Raw genomic sequence first — 14,940 nt, 5'->3', positions numbered from 1 at the left:
CCTGCTTGCCCCAGTGGATTGTGGCTATTTGAGAAGAACCTCTGTCATAGTCTTCCCTGTTTTCCCAAAATCCAGTATGTAATAGGAATTGATAAGTTGAAAGAAGGAAGGAATGATAATATGTAACCCATTTCTCTGTCTGCTTTGGCATAGATCTCTTTGTATTTCACTATAGTTTCCCTGATACAATAGTTTTTAATATTTTAATCATAAATTAAGAAATATTTCAGTGAGAAGTTGATAAATCTGAGTCTTTTTCTCTAGAAAATGAATTAATTTTAAATTCAATACATATTTTCTTATTTTTAAAGCTATTTTATATAAAATAGTTATGGAAGACACTTAAAAAATCATCCTGGGGTTTACTTGTGCTTATAGACAATTCAACTTTATTGTGATAGAACAAGACATAAATAATAATGAAAGCAAGACAAAAATATTTATACAGTGAAGAAGAAAACCAACATCTTCGGATTTGTCTTTGACATTTAAATTTATAAGAGTTTGTGTGGTAGCCCTCCACAAAATTTTATTTTGATGCCAGTGTGTCTTTAGACCCTGAAATATTCTTCAGTGTAGTCTGTATTAGTCTTTGGTAATAAAAACAATTTATACATCAAGGTGTATTGCCCCCAATAGCACACACAGATGGTAAATCAAGCTGAAGTATCTTTCTTAATGATCTCACCTATAGACCTTTTATGGGTCAGTTATTTTTACTGTTGTTGTTGCATCTTTCTGAAAGTTATCCTATTCATAGGGCTCCATCCCATAAAGAAGTAAACATGGCCATTCTCTGTAGCTCACTCGGTTCAGAAGTAGAACAGCAAGACAAACTTACCTCGACCCTCATGTTATTTTTAGACATCAAATCCAATAATCCAGCTGTTTGTTTCAATATAAACTTTCACTATCATCCTAACAGATCTACTGAAGTAAGAAGAAATACTTCCCTCAGTCTCCCTGAAGAATCCTGCTTTCTAACATGGTCTTCATTGGCCCCGGAGTATACCCATACTTGTCAGGTCAGGTGTCTCATCCTTTATTCATGAGGAAGGATGCTACGGTAGTCACTGATCATCTCTCCTGAAGTTCTAGTTTTATTTCACTATTTGAATTATTTAACTCTATTGAAATGCCAACTTTTCCCCCTTCGGCTTAGTGTCCTCCTTATTTTTCTCAGGGTGAACAGAAAGGGAGGAAAAGCATAGCATTAAAACATTTTCAGAGCCATCCACTTCAACCATCTTATTTTGAAGAAAGGACAACAAGACCCAGAAGTTCTAAATTCACTGAAGTCTCACAAAGGTGAGAAAAGGAAGGTTTAATAAAACGTATGCTTGACTTCTATTATTTTACACAGTCCTTATGGGAGTTAGGAAATAGCCCCTGTTTTCATGTTCATCTTTCTCTTCTTTCACTGATGGGAGGTATCAGGCCCTAACGTGAAAGGCAGGGTGTTCACGGAGTCAGCTGAGGCCCTTGGTGCTCTCCCCACACAACCTCACTTAATCCTTCACAGCAGCCCTGGGGCAGGTATGGAAGCTGGACTAAGAAGTAAAATAATTTACTCAGACTTAAGAAATGAGTATTATTCAAGGGTGAGAGTCAGCCCCCATCTGTCGGACTCTTAAGTCTTATCACCATACGATGATTTTCCCATGATGTCGTCTAAAATAACTGGAAATCTTGAATGAGGGAGAAAGAAGAGGTGGAGAAAGACATAGACAGAGACAGACGGGGAAAGAGACAAGTGACCTTTATCATGGTGTTTATCCCGTAGTTAATTTTTGTAATGTTTCTTTTCAGTGTCCGTTCCTCACACCAAATTGAGCCTCCCCTGGGGAAAGATTTTTTATGCAGCCTTGTATTGTTTTTGAAGCTCACAAGGCCTGGCACGTAGTAATATTCAATATATGGCCATGGAATTAATAAAATAGGTATAAATATATATAAATGTATTTTCAGAATTTCTACACATTTTTGACTTGGAATTAAAAATTGTATTAAATTTACGTATCTTTTTAGGGAGGCAAAATCTTTCTATTTTTAGCGAACTGAAGAAATAGAAGTATATATGATCTTATTCATACATTTCTACTTTATAGTACAATAACCTGAGATAAATTAGTATTCAGAAAAATTTCATAACATGTTATCTTTGTACTGGCAGACAGTTCTTTCTCTAAGCAAACCACCGTTCTTAGTCCAGGGTCACAGAACACTTCCTTTTGCCCCGATCACTGCTGCAAGCACGTGCTGATGCCAGCCGCCTTCCCCAGCACGCTTCTAACAGAGCAGTGGCCAGCCCGTCCAGAACGTCTCCCTGTTCTTCATGGTCTCACACTTACTTTCCAATACACCTCCCTATTTATTGTGTAGCTAACATGGATTTTAAACTGCAAACATAATTATACTTTTACAGCTTAGTGTTCTAATTCCAGAATCCCAGCCAAACTTTTTATTTCTTTGTGACTTGTGACTGGCTCAGGAATATGCAAACATCTGTGGAGAGCCAGTGACCCATTTGTCCACTTAACAATATACTTGGCGGTAATTGTAATTGTAAATGCGGCTCTGCAGGTCAGTGTTTGAGGGAGGGAAATGCAGTCCTAATACAAGGCAATGACGTTCACTATATAGCTATACCGATTACTCAAGTCTTCGTACATCCAAGGCTGTATCGTTGAGTTGAATATGCGTATAAGCAATTCAGAGAGGACTTAGAAATTTTAAATGTTCCTTCTCTTTCCGTGAAATTGACTTACACATGATTCTTAAATGGTTTTTGTATCCAGTTTGAAACTGAGAGCTTGTTTGGGGTCAAGTTCAGTTTGGTATTTCATGGTCCTGAAAAAGAAAATGAACTTTTGAAAAAAGAATAGGATTCTAGTCTCCATTAATGGCAAGCAAAGCACCAGCATGCACAGGTTTTACATCACATCTAAAAGATAAATTTAGTTGATGTGTTTTCCAGTTAAAGATTAGTTTTAACATGGACTGTGAGACGCTCTAACATTTCACGAGGGCATGTTTGTAATTGAGACACACACTATTTAAAACAGGTGGAGACCATGCATCGCTTCCCTTGGAAGCTTAATGTCATAGCAAATAATGAAATAGAATTTATTAGGTAAATAAGGAAAAGCCACTCCAAATTAAGTCTTACAATCATTACTGTATAAGGCATATATGTAGTGCTTCTTGTTCTCCTAATAATTGCTTACATTGCTTCACAAATATCTTTTCCTCTGTTACTAACAGTCTCATTTTATTGAAATATATCTAAGACTGGACAGTAAATCTGGATGTCAAGCATACACGGGGACAGTGCCAAAGTCTTGTGTGCATTATTTATGCAGGAGACACTTTAAAACGGTTTCAATCCAAACAAAAAATTTCATGTGTAGAGTAAAACTGCTTCCTGTACCCATGACACCGATCACAGTGTTCTCTGGTATTTACTTCTTCAGCAGAGAAGCTAAAGAAACACATGCTAGGAATCTTAATGAGCCTTAGTCATAAGGAACACATGATAGGAATCTTAAGGTTAAGGAATCAGCAAGTTGTAGTAAAGTGATTGTCATCCTTCCTTTGTAAAGTTGTGTTAAATGGAAGGGTGAACCAAAGACTGTAGAAATCCTGTTGGAAAGTGGACAGTAAGGGTGAGCTTTCTGGATGTGAGCTGAGGTCAGAAGAACAGTGGACTGTAGTTTAGTAGAGAAAAGGAAAGTGCAGGAACTAGCTGAGAAGCCTGTTTAAAACTCTTGAAAACATCTGCTTCCAAGTACTGTGTTCTAGGTCACAGAGAATGGCTCTGTAATGCAGTTACCTGGGGCCACCTGTAAACTACCCATTTAAAAAGATGTTGCTGAGGGAATATTTTGAATGTCTGTAAATAATAAGAATTTCATCCTTTTAAAAAGACTTTAAAATGAAAAGGCAAATATTACTTGTGAGAAAAGCTTGGGTGGACTTTGTTCATTAGCCAAATGCCCAGCACTCCCCTTCCAAACTCTGCAAGGGTGTCACAGTTATGAGCCTTATGAACATAGGTGATTAATTGATTCTGATTTTTTTAATATACAAAAAAAAAAGAAGCATAAATCTATGACCCTCAATATCCCTGTAACCGCCAGTGCATGCTGGGCACCATGGCCACTGCAGCACCAGCCACAGCTGCCCTCACCTGTAGGACAAAGGTAAAGGGCATGTAACCCTGCAGCTGCCCCTCCGTCCCAGGCAAGAGGTTACCTGGTAGACAGATGGCAGGCCTTCCAAGAAATAGAAGACCTCATCTTTCCTGTCTCTTACATTCACCCCGGTACTGCTTTCTGCAATTTCACATTTCTTCTCTCCCTCCCAAACATTTGCGCAGTGCCCTCTGGAATTTCCACTTAGTGAACAGCCACTTGACTACATCATTGACCCCTTTGCACAAAATTCCCTTCTTTTTTCATACTATATAGTAAGCCTATGTGTTTCAGAAGACAACATTTCCCTTTGGCACCTACAAGAGGAGGTTTTTATTCTTTCCCTGAGGTCAGGAAGTAGGAACAGAGTCCTTACCTCCTTAATCCCTTGTGTTTTTTATCCCATTGCACTCACTTTGCAAAATTGTCTCTTTCTTGGAGCTCATGGCTATCCTGCTCTGAACTCTCCCAGGCTCCAGCATTGCAGGCTCCTTGCAATCATCTACAGACCTTGAGGACACTCCGTCTCATTCACTGATGACCCTTCCACCTGGCTCACACTCGTCCTGTACATAATTTCTCTGGCTGTGATTCTAGGTGCATCAATATCTATATGAAGATATCCTTACAACTCTGGCTTTCAAGTTTAATGACTTCCTAGACTAAAATGTCCTTCTCTTTGTTCTATGGCAACCGCTCTCCCCCACCATCAATTCCTGAGCCATTTCTTACCTAAATCATGAATCAAAACATTCCACTTTCCCCACAACCTTTTATAGTTCTTACGTACCCAAGTGCCTTCACAAAACTGCTTCGATCTCACTGAGCCCTCATTTTTGACCCTTCTGCTTCCTCTCTATCCAAAAACACCATCATCATCCCTTCCAGTTAGCCCATCACTTAAATCATGCATTTGTAAGTGTTCCATATTCCTTTGCTTCGTGTTTTCTTTGCACCCACTTATCAAGCCTCCAGTTCTCCTTGTGGAAAGTTATACAGCTGAGCAGACTGGTGTGATAATACATTTAGATTCATTACTCTCAACTATGCTTTTAATGCTGCCTCATAAATAGTTCTCTCTTCCCTTCTCCACAAAAACTTAAACACATACAGCTCCAATCTCATCAAACCTCCAGCCTCCACATGTAGCCCTTGCCCAGGAGATAATATTGTATTGAGAATGTCAAGACATCTGCTGGGGATGGCCTCAACAGTCCATCACCAGATCTACAGATCACCAGGGTCTACACCCAACTACTTCTCCAGTGGAGAAAGTGTTCCTCCCAGTAGAGCTCATTCTCTCTACAGGGGCTCCCTTCTGGAATCTTAGGCTGTCATTTATGTAGATTTTCTTACTGTATTGCTAACCTTCCCCTATGTAGAGAATTCAGCCCTCCTCATTAGCATTAACATATGCCGTTCCCCCCCCCCCAAAAAAACAGAAAATAAAACAACAACAAGAAAAGATTTTCCTAGATGTCACAGTCCACTCTGGCTGTTGCTTTCGTTTTCTTTCCATCACCATCCAGCTTATGAAAAGTTTGTTCTATGTGCTGTTTATCTCATCTTGCTCTCCATGCTACTTTATCTCATTTATAGATCCATTCCCTTAAAATAGAACTCCACCGCCACCATGCAACAAAATCTTTCTAAAGTCACTAGTGATCTCTGTTGCAACATCCAGTGAGCAACTTTTGTTCTTGTCAGCATTGTACAGAGCTCCCCCTTCCTATTTGGTAAAATATTCTCTTCTGTTGTCTCCCACGATGTATGACCTTGATATTCCTTGCTCCCCCAGACAGTTTCAGTTTTGTCAGCTCTCCTCCTCCCCTCTCATCTTCCTTCTTCTTCTTCTTCTTCTAGATATTAGAAAATTACACTTTCCCAGGATTGTTCCTGGACTTTCTCTTCTCTCAGCACACCATCTTTAGGGGTCATTTCACATACCCCTTTATGTACCATTGCATGAATTCAGCCCAGACCACTCTTCAGAACTCTTTGTTGGTTTACTCAGCTGCTTACATGCCATCTCCGGTTGGATCTCTAAGCACATCAGACTTATGCAGCTCAAAATTGAAGGTCTGGTATTTTTTCTAAATGATGATTCTTCCCCAGTGTATCTCATTGATGCAGTAACACAAGCCAGGAACTTTGAGGAAATTTTGTTCATTCATCTCTTCATTTTATCACTGGTTCCTATTGAGTTTACCTCCTGTGTCTCTCTAACCTGCCAACTTCTCTCCATTTCTATCATACATCCTAGTCCAGGCTATATTCTCCATTCAGCAAACAGGAGGGGTTATAGAAATACAATTCTAATAATGTCACTGGTTCCAATAATTTCAAACCAATAATTTCATTGGTTCCCATTGTTCTCCAGAAAAAATTCAGAGTTCAAATCTGGCTCCTGCCTACCTTTTTAGCAAAAAACCTGCCTTTCTTTTTGATCCCTGAACCACCAGGTTCCATCTTATTTCAAGGACTTCACATGTGATAATTCCTCTGCTTGGAACTGTTTCCCTCTTCTCACTGCAATCCCCCTCCTACCTATATGACTAATCTTACTCTTTTTAGTCTTCATTTACTGACATATCTTCCTTGTGTATATACCCCTAAGTAGGAGGGGAATCAGCATCAACTTAGAAACCAGCAGGGGTGGTCCTTCCCTGTGTCCCCATACAATGGAGTTCTCCAGTCTGGCCCACCTGCTCTCTAAACCCTGCCCACGGAGTGAGGAATCCAAATGAGCCCCTACCCAGCTGCCCTAGAGCCTGCTGCCAGGACTGCCCCCAAGCCATCCCCCACTCTAGAGGCTGGATTCATGTCTCTGCTGTGCTCACCCCTTGGGACAAGGGGCAGCTAAAAGAATCTGCTGTGTGCAGCATACGAGAAAGTAATGGAATGGCATTGAACTTTAGAGTATGGTATCTACATATCTATGTATGAAATCCTTTGTGCACAGTGGGAGGAAGCTAGGTCAGGAGGAAAAAGTGTCGGTGCAGGCCAAGGGCCCGCCGTGTGGTCTCATCAGCAGGCCGCATACTGGAGAGTGAGAGTGACCTGTAAGTGGACCATCAGGTGGCTGAATTAAGTGGCATGGAGCATGCTCTCCTCTCTAGTGTGAAATTAAGGAAATGTCCTAGAAAAATACCTTTCGTTCCTTCAAGCAGAACTTTTTACAGAAGGAAAAGAAGTTGAAAAATCCTCAATAGGGGCCAACAGTCCAGACTTAAAATATTTGAGACCAGGATAGAGCAGTAGCAACAGAAAGGAGCTGGAGTGGGTAGATTTTCAGGACAATGAGATTAAAAAAATTGGTCTCAGCAAATGCTTAAATGTAAACAGAATGTACACCCCACGTTCAGGTAACTTAAAGTGCTATTTGCTGAATCATAAAGTACAATTCCTGTTTTACTGAGTGCTTTCTCATTACACGTTATATTCCTTAAGTTAATCTAGTGGCTAGATTCTGTATTAACTCTCAGTTCTGCAGATGGCTTGGAGGCCTATAAACAATTACCCAAGTTGAGTCCTCTAGCACTGAATACATGGATTAATGTTTCAGCAAACTAATTAAGGTAGAAGAGTTTTCAGCCAAATGTTACCCTAGAGGATTTTAAAGTAAAAGTCAGAAAAACTCATCACAATTTTTGCTTATAAACTTATAGTCAAAAGCAACTTCAGGGTAGAAAATAGAGATCGAGTTAATATCCCCAAAGTAAATGTATCCCTACTGAGAACCATCATTACTCAGAAGATGGAGACTTTGAGGGTCCAGGCTATACTAGGATGATGAGCCACAAAAGCTGTGAATCACCAAATGGCCAGCTAGTTGCCTGGAAGAGAGTTGCAATCTCCAAAGTCACATCCAGGGAAGTGGTGATTAAAATAAGGAAAAGTTCTTGATGAAAATATGAAACCTGAGATGACACCAGACTTCTCATTATTGGAACCCTCAATCAATTCAGGTTTCCAGTGCATAAAAAATTCTTTACTCCAAACACATTTCAAGGAGACCCAAGGGTTTTGAAAAAAGAAAACCTTAAATTGTAGAAGAAATCACCCTGTCAAGAGCTAAGAACAATGAAGCTAATAACAATTCGAATCACTGATGTTTGAGAAAGGTTGCAGAGGGTTATTCTATAAAAGCAAGTTCAAAACATCATTTAGAACATCAAGATGACTAGTGGTAATTATGCTTATGCCTTTGCTGTTGTGTTTAGATTATTTCATGTATAAAGTAGCTGTACTGCTATCATATATGTGCAATTTTTAAACAATGTCCTCTTTTTGCAACTAATATGACAAGTTTCATTCTAGTATTAAATCGGATTTAGGAACATTACCCCCATCCCTTCTGATGGTGTCTCTTAGTGATTCACCTACACACATTCCAACTGTTACTTTCTCTTGAGCTGGTCTGTCTACATGCCATCATGTCTGCGGTGACCAAAAACAATACATCTGTATTTCTGATTAAGTTTCATTATCATGGAGACCCACCACAACTGGTGACTTCAGTCAAATTTAGGATTAAAATATTCTAGAGTAGATCTATTGTCATGTGTAGGCTAATATCATAAATACTGTTTGCAGGGAGTGGTGTGTAATATTTCATCTAACTGAATGAAGTCAGTCAGCCTACCTAAATGGTGTCCCATTAGTACCTGTGAAACGTGTGCCTCCATGGGTGGTGGCCTCCTGTTCTCTTACTAGACTCCAGTGCAGTGTGATTCTTAACACCATCTACCCCATGTCCGTCAACTAAACTGCAGCAGATGTGGCCCTAATCTCTCTCATGTGGAGGCAAATAGCATTTTATAAGTGTACTGAGGACTCATGCATCTTATGCAACAGCACCTGGAAACTTTAATTTTCACCACACAAAATACATGCAATACGGGTGTGAAATTATGGAAAGTTGTATTAAATCTCCAATTCTGGCACCTCATTAAACACTTTGCAGTGTATCCTCCACTTTAAAAAAGCAGACCACATGCATGAACGTGTATGCATGTGCACATGATCCTGAAATGTTCTGATGGATATTCATACGGGATTCCTCCTAATTTTAGTCACTTCAGTCTGAGACTACATTAGACAAGAGAAAAATGAATTGTGAGGTTAGGGTGAAAGATTTCACAGTATAATAAATACTCCTGTAATCAGAGGTCTTAGCAAGAATGATGCCACTTGTTTGCAATCTTGTATTCCAAAAGTGACTTCTTATTCTGAGAGAAGGTCATAGTAACCCTTTGAAAACACTTGTTCTCAACTAGCAGAGGCCAGCTCAACACATTTTTAACAAAATGGATCAGGGCCAAATGTATCGTCAAATTAATACCAGTTTTCTTGTTAATGGAGAGTAGATGGTGAAAATAGCACAATGAAGTTAAAGCAAATGTATGCGTAACCTTTGATGATTCTGCCTGATCGGAGAACAAGAATGAATGGAAATAACGCTGATGATTTTTCCCACCATTCTGCTCAATAAGTGCCCATCTTGAGTGAAGGTGAGAAGGGAGATCGAACCTGTTAATGCTGCAGTGGGTCCTCCTTCTGCCTCTTAAATCATGATCAGCTTGCCCTACTAAGGTCCCTCCATACAAGTCAATCACTCAACTGAAGAACAGGGATTTGGTGTAATTTTGGAGGAAAAACTGGTAAAACCTTCTCCTATATTACACCTTCCTAAGAGATCTTTAATGGTAATTTTGTCTGTATGCGTTTTTTACTTGAAGCATTGATTTTTAAAACAGTCCTCATGGAAGATGAGATCCACTTTGTAAAGATCCAATATAGCAGTACAGCTGGTTTATTATGATCTGGGTGACAACTGAATTCCTAGCACAAGAAAAAGAAAGGTTGAACATTCAGCCCCTTAAAGCTTCAACATGTTTTCTGAATGATCTAAATGGACTGATGATATGGTTTTTGTATTTTCATTAGATTTTTAAATCATAAAAGTAATACATGCTTAGCTTCAAAAACCTAGAAATCACAAAAAGCTTACACAGACACAAAATCAAAAATGTTACCATTTTTTGTCAGTCTGTTTCCAATATGATAATGTACTACACATATTACTGTATATATTGACATTTTCAAACAATAATATAACTTGAAAATTTGCTATCAGGAATATTTATCTTCAGTGTGATTTTTAACAACTCCCAATTGGTACATCTTAAGGACTCACTTAACCAATTTCCTGTTGTACTCTAGGGTGTTAATATTTCCATAATTTTATTTTAAATGATGAAATAAAGTCATATATTGACACCTCTTTAAAAATAAAATTTTAAAAAGGAAAAAACACTCTGGTATTTCTTTAGGACAGATTCCTGGCAGTGAACTTGCTGGTTCGCAGGGAATGGACATCACTTAGTCTGTTGATGATTGCATTCCAGTGCCTTCCAGAGAGATTGTACTCATATCAGCAGCTTGAGTGTCCCTTTTCTACCATCCCCTTCAATCAGGGGCATTCTATTTATTTTACATCATTGTCCATTGGATAGTCTGCCATAACTAGGAGGGTCCTGACCACATGACTTCAGAAAGACAATCAGTTTTAACCTTGTATTAGTCAAATAAGTTAACTGGTAAAACAAAAATACCAAAATCTCAGTGACTTTGCATAAAAAAAGTTTATCTCTTGCTGACACACCAGTTTGGTGCATGTGTTAGGTGAGCAACCAACCACACAGTTATTCAGGGACCACAGCTCTGTCCCTCTTTCTTTCTTGTAATGTCACCATCCAGTAGGGCACTCTCAGCCTTGGCTGGATCCTCTGCAGTGGCCAGCACTCGTGGGAGGAGACAAATCATACATAGGACAGTTTTATGGGCAAGGCCAGGAAATAACCAAACACACTGGCTCAATATTCCATTAGGCAGAGCCTAGTCTCAGGAGCACACTCAGCTTCAAAGAAGCTTCAGACATGGTCTAGTTGTGTGGCCCGGAAGAAAGACAATATATTTGGGCAGTCTCTAACCATCTCTGTCACAAATATTAATATTTGCTTTTGTATAAATCTAATTGGAGAGTTAGGTTTTTAAAAAGAGAATTTAGTCCATTCACTGAGTTAGGGTAATCACTGATGCACATGCGATTGTATGCCTTCCACTCTATGTTTATGTTCCACTACTTTCTTGCACGCATTTCCCCTTTATTTCTGTTGGTCAGATGACACTGTTACCTTTTCCCCTTTATTAATCTGAAACTACTGCTATACTTTTCTGTCTCAGTAATGGTTGCTGTAGTATTAACAGGATTCTTACAGTTGCCCCTGAACACATAACCTGTATTTCTCCACAATGGCTTTTGAAATACCCACTTCAAAACTTCTCCTCCCTGATACCGTATCTTTTATGATAAGAGTTTTTGCTCTGTCTTCCTCCCTCCCCTCTCCATTCAGGCCTTTATCTCCTCCTTATCACTACTTCCTTCTACTCCTAGATTTTAATGAAAATGTCTAGAAATTATCAGCATTTCTATGAAAGAATGAACCTCCTATTTCAAGAGTTATTATGATAAATATTATTAGCTTTTATATTCTAGCTACATTATAGAGTGATGGTGAATAAATGAAGAGACCATCATGAGGTATCTGGCCAATTTTTATGTTAATGTCATTTTTTCAGTCCTTTCCTCAAATTAGGTAGGAGGGTGATGACACTTGGCTAAAAACAGAGTTTTCCTTTGTAGTCCTCTTCTCTCAAACTGTATATTCCATACCACTTCTTGTAGCTTCTAGTCTTACAGATGAAGAATGTATGCTCTTTTCTCCTCTGTGGGAACTTGTTCTTTTTGTCTTGGCATTATTGACCTATTAGGCTGGGTAATTCTTTGTTGTGGAGACTGTCCTGTGTATTGTGACATGTTTAGCAGTAGTTGCTAGTACCCTCCACCCAGTACATGCTAAGACCACCATCCGTTCCCCCTGAGTTGTGATAACAAAAAATGTCTCCAGATACTGTCAGGTGTCCCCTGGGGCACAAAATCATCCCCAGCTTAAAACCACTGGTCTAAAATTTTGTAAAACTTGTTTTTATCTGAAGTTCAAGAAATTCTACCAGGATGAACCTAATTATGTGGTTCTTTATAAATGTATTTATACATCCTTCAGTTTATGTGAACCCTTTAACAAGGATCTCTCCCTGTAGACTGGAGCTTAAGGTTGACTGTGAGGCTCAGATGGAAGCTCTTGAAGGAAGACAGTCTGTACTGCTGTCTGTCACAGTGTCCCAGACGTGAAGACATGAAAGCCTCAGCCTCAGGCTCAGTCCATCTTGGCCTCTGTGGGGTTATCATACTCACAAAATTCATGTAAGGTCAAAGATAACCTTCTCCCCAGCCCAGCATAGGTCCGCGCCAAGCTGGAAGCAGCTCTAGCTCCTAAGATTTCACCGAAACCAGTACTCCTGTTGCTGTAGCTACTTGCCCATAGAAAGAAAAATCCTTCCAGAATTAGTGGGAGAGGGTAAGGAAGTTTATATTCAGGTGTTCCCAAAGCCACATTCAGAACTTACTTTAAAAGACTCCCTTTTGAAAATATTTGAAGAATTTGTTGAAAATTTGGGAGAGGCTTGGTGAAGAGAATATTCCATGTATGAAACTTGCCTCAATTTAAATGACTATATGGTAAAGTTAAGCACAAAGAAAAATGAGATCAAATTAGTTGGCCAGTGATAATAATTATTTTAAAATTCCACGTAGCTCAATCAGTAGTGGTTTTCAAGCCAGTATGAAAATAATAAAAGATTTCAGTATTATATATAAGATCTCTGTCTAGTATTGAAAATTCTTTCAAAGGGGTATGCGTGTATGTGTGTGTACACGGAGTCCACTGACACTGTGTACCATGAAAAAAATAACTACAGAACTAGAGATAAAGAGGACATGTCATTACAAGATAGAGTAAGAATTTAAATAGAACCAAAAGGAATCACTAGTTTAAAAAAAGTCTGTTCCAAAGGAATGATTTTCTGGGGTGATACGTTAAATATCCTCAAATAGGTACTAAATGAAAGCAGAATAGTTTTATAATATATAATATAAGTCTAAGTGCAAAGGACAGAATTTCTCATTTATCAGTGACAAAGGCAAATAGAAAGTCCGACCTGAGTCTTACCAGATTTGCCCTTAGCAGACTAAGCAAGGAATAACTACAAATATCAAAGGCAGGAACCACAACAAGACAACTTTGCTGCGTTTGTCTGACTGGTAGTCAGATCAACCTACAAAGATTTTTTTTTTTAGTGATTTCGTTTCAGAGAGATTTCATAAGTAACACTCTTTGGCATGTTCTTATCCTTTTAGCAATCGTTGAGAGCTTTCAAATGAGTAAGAAAATATCTACCTCAAAACTCAGACTAGCTTTTTTTTAAAACAACTCTTGCAGTCATTTCTATCTTCAAATAACAGAGAAATCAGCTTTAGATGAATGGAACTTGAACAGTGGCAGAAAGAACGTGCAACTCTCCCAGGCATATGTCACAGCTTGAAGGGAACGGGAAAGGAGACATTTACACAGAGAAAACGCCACCTCCTCCTCTCCTCCAGAAGTGGAATCTGACTGCAGAACAGTCAGAACCCACACACAGAGCCAAGTTAAAGTGAAGTAGGTGGAATTTCCTTGAAAGTCATTCTAGCAACTGCTCCCTGTGGACAGGTGGGCCTCCCCACTAGCAGTTCACAACCAGAGTAGGTCCTGAATCCAGAAACCTGGCCACCAGCTTTCCTCTCTCCTCCAGACAGTGATATACTCCCTTGCTCATTTTAGCCATTTCACTAAACACCATAAGCCAAACTGCACGGTGCTTCCACAAACATGACCTCATGAGTTACACAGATCAGTGCAGGCAGAGACACTGTACAACAGGCATGAGGTCTTGCCCATGTTATTGAGCCTTCTTGTGTCACGTGTAGATACTAACACTATCCCACAGGAGATTCCGAGGACTAGAGGTGATGCAGTAAAATGCCTGTCAGAGCGGTCAGCAGCTTGTGTAAGTGGTTGTTGCTTTTGTTTTTGTGATGGTTATTATTAATGTTAATAAGAACTTCACCGTGTAAGTAATGAAACTAGGACACCTACTGACCCCCCCCGACCCGTCACCAGATAGATGATAGAGCACTAAGTCAGGCTAAACCTTCTCAGCTCCAACCCCTGTAGTGCTCTGTGCACAACCCCATGTAGACTGTCAGTGGTAAAATAGATTTTAAACGTCTATGAACTTTAGTTAAATCAGTACACAGAGCCCAGCAGTCCTCCCATGGCATTCAGCTGGAGTATAATGCACCTTATAAGGAGAGTGTCTTAGTGCCAGCTGCTGTGGCAGAACACCGTAGGCTGAGTGGCTTAAATGACTTGTATTTCTCGCAGTGCTGGAGGCCAGGAAGATCAGGATCAAGGTAGCGGCAGATCACCAGTGTCTGGTAAGGGCTGGCTTCCTGGTTTGCAGATGGCTGTCTTCCTGCTGCGTCCTCCCATGGCTGAGAAAGCCAGCCATCTCTCTGGCCTCTTCCTATAAGGCATTAATCCCGTTCCCAGGGTCTCCACTCTCATGACCTAATTACCTTCCAAAGGCGCCACTCCAAATACCATCACAAATATATGAATTCTGGGGCAACACAAATATTCAGTCCATTGTAGAGAGTAAAGAATAAAACATTTTGGCCATTTGGGGTATTTTGCAGAAGAGAGTAGGTGTGGAACACTGAAACCTGCCTTTGTGATTTGAC

Source organism: Camelus bactrianus, chromosome 14 (assembly GCF_048773025.1).
Source record: "Camelus bactrianus isolate YW-2024 breed Bactrian camel chromosome 14, ASM4877302v1, whole genome shotgun sequence".
Lineage (NCBI taxonomy): Eukaryota > Metazoa > Chordata > Mammalia > Artiodactyla > Camelidae > Camelus > Camelus bactrianus.
This window is presented reverse-complemented; position numbering follows the sequence as displayed.